Here is a 6,430-nt window from a genome sequence, read left to right as displayed (position 1 = left end):
ATGGTTTACTTGGGAAGGAAATGGTTCTGCTTGACTAAGTTACCTACACATGAGATCCTCTGAGGAGTAAGAGTTTAGACAGAAGGGCTGGGAACTGGGCTCTCCGCCTCACCCAGAAAGCTGGCTGCAGAGACCCTGAGAAAGTTCCCCACATTTCCTAAACAAGTTTTCCAATTGGGGCAGCACAGACAGCTGAGAGCATATCCCTGAAGCAAACCACACAGTTTAAACTTCTAATCCCTTACATCAAACTTTACGCACAGGCCAAGCAGTCAGTCAGTGAATCCCCTCAACAAACAGTAAAGGAATACAGGATACAGTGCCAGGTCCCCACTGGTCCAGCTTGGTGACTTGATAGTTTAATCTCATTATCAAGCAACATTTAGGAGTGCTTATTGAGTGTGAAATGGAACCAGCCCACTACTGGTCAAAGTAAGGTGTTAAATCTCTAAATAAGAAAGCTGTCTCAGAGAAAGGGCACTAAAGGTGTCAAGGAGTGGTCCTGAGGCTGAGATGTCAGCTTTGTTAGCTTGTTATCCCTTTGTCTTCTAGTTCTTAAAAAAATCATCCCTCAAACATGAGGCACTAGGAACGAAAACAAGAACCTTCAAGACTCCAGTTTCCTTTAAATGTTTTGCTCTTGATCTATTTTGATATGAAGGAGTGTGCTGGGGGCCAGAGAGCTGGCTGCTCTTGTAGAAGCACCCACATGGCATCCCACATTTATAGAGATCACGTTCCAGAGATCTGGCACCTCAAAACACCAATGCATGTAAGGTAAAAATTAATAATTTTTTAAAAAATTGTGATTAGTCGGATCTATTCACTTTACAGAGAGAGGGCTCAAGGATGGCAAATGACTCTTGTACAAGAGTTAAAGCCTCTGACTTGAAAGCCTAACCAATCCCAGCCCCAGGTAAAATGATGTTTCAGCAATTCTCTCAGTGCAACACTCAATACTTAGTGGTGGGGCCGGAAGGAGTCACGGCTAGCAAAATAGCCAAGGACATTTTAAACTTCACACTTTAGAACAGCTCACAAAGGGTCAGAGCTAAGAGAGCACCTGCCTCCTGGCTGGAGTCATTCCTGCAGGAGAAACGGTGACTCAGCAAGATACCGCCTCAGCCAGTAAACTGGGCTTTCATCCCCCCCCCCCCCCCAGCAGAAGGGAAGGCAGCCTCATTTCCGACCCCATGGCGGCAAGGCTGTCACCTTCTGACCCAGTCATGGCACACAGGTGCAGACAATTCCCGTCTTAGGGAAGACTCTAAACAGAGGTGCATTTCTCCACCCCCTCAATAAAAGGGGATGTGTTAATGAAAGTCAGAAGACAGCTTGGGTCTTTTTCCCTTTTTCCCTGAAAGATCTGCCCCCATGTGTCAAAGGAAAAGGGCGAGGGATTAAGACTTTAATTAGTAACTCATGGGCTCCCACCAGGAAAACTGGTACTTTCAATGCAATTTAACCTGAATTTTGAAATAGGAACATTTGTCTGTTGCCAAACCTGGCTGGGGCTGGGGTGGGAGGAAAATAACCGAATATAAATATTAAAAAAGAATCTAAAGATTAAGTGTTACTCTATTTTCAAAACTAAAACAAAACAAGAGCTCTGCAAATTATGACAGACCATGTTTCTTCCCTAAAACAAAGATCTGAATTCCTTTTTACAGCTGTACTCTCTGACAATGTGGAGTGCGTCACTATCCTGACGGAGGTGAATCATGTGACATGCCACCATCCTCCACAACTAGTCACTTGGATACAGTGACCTCATTTTAAACTACAAACTCTCACTGGTTCATTCCAGCCTTTCAATAAACTACTCTGGAGACTTCTTCCTTTTTTTTTTTTTTAAGATTTATTTATTTTATGTATATGAGTACACTGTCCCTGACTTCAGACACACCAGAAGAGGACATCAGATGGTTGTGAGCCACCATGTGTTTGCTGGGAATTGAACTCAGGACCTCTGGAAGAGCAGTCAGTGCTCTTAACCGCTGAGCCATCTCTCCAGCCCGAGACTTCTTTTTTGACAACATAAACGGTACCACAATTCTAGGAAAACAAAAGAGTCACTTTCATCCGAATGTTAGCTTCCACTTTTACAGGTGGTGTGGACACCATACCTGCTACCGTTAGCAATACATCATTTAAATGCACTATGAAGCAATGTAACCTGGGAGATGTCTCACTCAACACATACTGAGCCTTAGGGCCAGTTGCCCAGTGTCATGGAGTTAAGGGGCCTTAGAACCAGACCCATCTGGGTGAGAAGAAAGCTGGAAGTTGGCAGAGTTGGTATACTTTTTCAGGGATTATCTCGGGAGTGATCCATCCAGCCTGAGCCTCAGGAAGTGTTAACACTTCCATGCCTCCTTCCTTTGTCTTTTCTCATCCCTCTTTCTTGAAATCTAGCTAGCGCCTTCACCATTTAAAAAGAACCACACACACACACCAGCCCGCAGCTGTATGACATCTCCATCATCATATAATTGTCAAGAGAGCATCTGGGAACCAGGCAGAGACACATGATGTACAGACATACATACACACGGGCAAAACACCCAACTACCTAAAATTTTAAAAAACAAAATTAAGAAGGTAAGTGATAACCCATTAGGAGCCCAGATTTTAAGCAGATACAGCCAATGTGAGAGGAATGGTTACAAATTCTACTGTGTATGCCCCTTGTTTCTTTCATGGCAGCCTGTGTGTAATTCATTGGACTGAGCCTGTGGCTGGCGACTTTTGAGCATAGGGAAAAGTGCCCACGTTTCAGAATTCCAGAAACAGCAGATAGAATCCAGCTGGATGACCTAGAAACCCGCTGTTCTCCTGGAATGAGGATAGGCTGGGGTCACCCCAGTGTAGGAGCAGAAGCCCAGAGTCTAGTCTTTTGACCTTTCATGTGCTAGTTCAAGTTTCCTGCAGGTGCTTTTCTCCTGGTTGTCATGGTTTTTGTTTGTTTTCTGTTGTTTTCAAAACAAAGTCTTGCTAGGTAGCTGGAGCTGTCCTGGAACTCACCCTGTAGACTAAATTGACCTGAACTTAAACTCACAGAGATCTACCTGCCTTTGCAATCCTGAGGGTTGGGATTGGGATCAGAGGCGTGTGCCACCATCCCCAAGCTGGGTGTGGTCATGTTTTGATTTCCACTATGGTTGTCCATTAGTAAGTAGCCTTACCCTTTAGTCCATGACCAACGATTTTGAAATCTTTAAAAATCTGTCGCTTTCAGTATTTTGTAAATTAGGGGAATCTTGAAAGTACAAACTGTGTTACAGTGAGGACCTGTGCCCCTCTGTCAGCACAGGAGTCACTGAAGACATTCAGGACTTGAAGGTATCAGTCAACCCAGATGGCAGCTCTTTATTTTTGTTTTCTCTCTGCTAAGTTTGCTCATTGGCCATCACTTTCCTTTCTATTCTACTTGGGACAGCTAAGGGGTTGTGTTCTGACTGACTTTTAGATGTACAACTCAGTCTCTGCCTTTGTTTCTCTAGGGAAGTGGTTCTCAGCCTTCCTAATGCTGCAACCCTTTAATAACAGTTTCTCAAGCCGTGGTGACCCCTAACCGTAAAATTATTTTGTTGATACTTCATAACTGTCGTTTTACGACTGTTATGAATTGTAACATAAACATCTGATATGCAAAGTGTCTGACGTGACCCACAGGTTGAGGGAACTGCTGCTCTAGAGCATTTTTTTTTCTATGTCAGCAACAGGAAAGAAAGTTCCAGAGGCAGCGGTGCAGAAGACGGTATTCCTAGAAAACAGATTCTCCCAAAGAATGGTACCTGATCAGACTGCCAAGAACTGTACCTGCCAGGCAGGAGACTTTACCCTTGACACTGAGGATGGTAGGGTATGAGAAAAGATGCCACAGGGTGTTTCTGGCCTTCTAAGAAGAATGGTATTGAAAATTACGACCAGGAAAGAGAGAGAAGCCTGGGAGGGGCACCTAGTTCCTAAGGAAACCGGCACCGGAAAGGAAAGCAAACCAAACTAGCAGGAAAGGGGGAAGTGAATCCTTGAGATTGTAAAGTTTAAAGTTGGGAGGGCAACTCGGAAGGGGAGGGAGGGAGGGAGGACTGGAGGGAGTCAGGAGCCTCAGAAGGTTATAACTGTGTCAGCTCTGCTGTGGTTTCCAGTAGTCATCATTATCTTGGACCAACTCAAATCACATCAAGTTATGCAAATTTAACAAATTATGCAAATATAAAACAACTGTGGGTGACTGGATAGGTGGCTCATCAGTTAAGAGTATGGGCTGCTTCTCTAGAGGACCCAGAGTTCAATTCCCGGCACCCCATGTAGTAGGTCATAATTGTAACTCCAGTTCTAGGGGATCCATGGCACCAGGCATGCCAGTGGTGCACATATATGTGTACGCAGGCAAAGTACCCGCACACATAAATCTTTCAAACATCTGTCAGTGTTCTCATGAGTGTGAAGTCTAAGATCATATATATCCACTGATTGTCAATACTTCCCAATAAATTTCCACTCTGGCTGCCGTGTGAAAACTGCCATAATAGTGTGGGATCCTTATGAGACTCTTTAACTACCTGAACAGATACTGATCTGTGAAATCAGTGGGCTAAAATTCCTTGGGTGTCCCCTGCTGCTAAGTGCCACCCTTTGAGCCACAGACTTGAACAGCTTCTTTGTTAATCTGCTTGTTAACAAGACCCTAGCGCACTGAGGATGTCACCCCACCACGTTCCTTACTCTTTCGAGCTAAACATACAGGTCAAATAAGTGTCACTAAGGGCAAATATGGTGGCGTGGAAGCCTACAGACTTCTGTTCTCAAAACACAAATTAGAAAGCTTTGTAGACATTTCCTTGCTTATACCCTTAATTTAAAAGGAACCCAGAGTGAGCAAAAGTTGGAGTCAGGATTTGAATTCCCCAGTAAACCACACACAACCTAATGATTAATGTTTTCAAAGACACTCAAAGAACGGTCCACGCCTGTTGTCTACAGAGACAAAAGGCACTGCTAACAGAACCCAAGTCAGCTTCACGCTTAACAAACCTATCGGAAGGTGCCTAATGCAACTAACTTCCCTTTCTAAAGTACTTCTTCACACCAGCAATCGGTGGCATTTGGGCATGTGCCACACTGGGTATTTTCCAGATAAACCTCCACTCAACCTGCCCAGTCCCCCAGCTGTTATGTGCCACCAGTTGCCAAAATACTACGCAGTTTTTCCAAGAGAGAATGTGGAACTCTTCGACAGCATTCTAACTTCACTCAAGTCCATTCCGGGACAGACGGCTTAACAAAAGGAGGAAATTCCATGACAAGGCATGGTGCCTTGCCAGAGAGACACTTCCAGAGAGATCTAAGCTTGTGTACTGTGTGGCCTGTGACAAATCATGCTAAGCAATGTCTACCAACACCATCATTTTCCACAGCGGGAGACACATTTTCTCAAAACTGTGTTCCCATCAATCTCTTTCTGATTTTTTTTTTTTAATTTCTATTTTCGGCAGCGGCCCAAGGAAACGGGCGGCCAGACCTGACTCCAATGTACACAGAGACTCGGGTTTCACCCCGTCACCTGTTGGCTCCAGAACAACATCCCCTTTGTGAAACTTACGGCTCTCACGGAGGAACGCGCTCCCCGAGAAAACACTTCCATAAAGTATGTGAGAAGACTCGAGCCCTCAAAAAAGAAAAGAAAAAGAAAAAAAAAAAAAACCCAAACCAAAAAAGAAACTCCACCCTCCACACATCGCCCGCTTTATCCGCATACCGGTTAACCTGAGCCTTTAAAGACAGGCTAAGAGGAAGAATGTCACCATCTTCAGGGACACAGCAGCGGTGAGCACGGCGGGGCCACCCAGACCCGAAGGCAGCCTCAGTCCTATGCCCGAGCGGCGGCGGTGGCTCCTGCCGCAAGGGGGCGCCTCGTCCCGGTTTGCCCAGCGCCCGGGCGGCACCGCGAAGGCCAGCGCCCACCCCGCGCTGCTGTCCCCGCGGTCCGGTCCCTTCCACCCGGTGGCAGTCCCTGCCCCATGCCCGTGTCCAGCAAGCACTGCGCGCCTGCGCATCCGGTGACCCAGACCCGGACCCCAGCCCGGTCCCCGGGGCGCACAGACCGTTTGCGTTCGCCACCGCTCGCTCCACCCCAGGCTCGGCTCCGGCTCGGGGCCGCCGGTCGCGGTGGCCGTCGCTCCGCTCGCTTTCCAGGAACTGTCACGCTGACCGTCCTCTGGCAGGTGTCCACCGGGGCCCGCCTGCGCACGACATTCCTAGAAAAGTTACCCAGACAGCGGAGCTCCGCCGCCCGCCGCGCTCCATCCCCGGTGGCACAGGACTGTAGCCAGAGCGCTGCAGACGCCCCTGGAAGCTTCTGTAAACTTCCCCCTCCCGCAGGTGCACGCGCGGGCGCAGGCGAGTGTGCAAGGGGGCGGTGCTG

This window comes from Grammomys surdaster, unplaced genomic scaffold (genome assembly GCF_004785775.1).
Source record: "Grammomys surdaster isolate TR1022 unplaced genomic scaffold, NIH_TR_1.0 125878, whole genome shotgun sequence".
Lineage (NCBI taxonomy): Eukaryota > Metazoa > Chordata > Mammalia > Rodentia > Muridae > Grammomys > Grammomys surdaster.
This window is presented reverse-complemented; position numbering follows the sequence as displayed.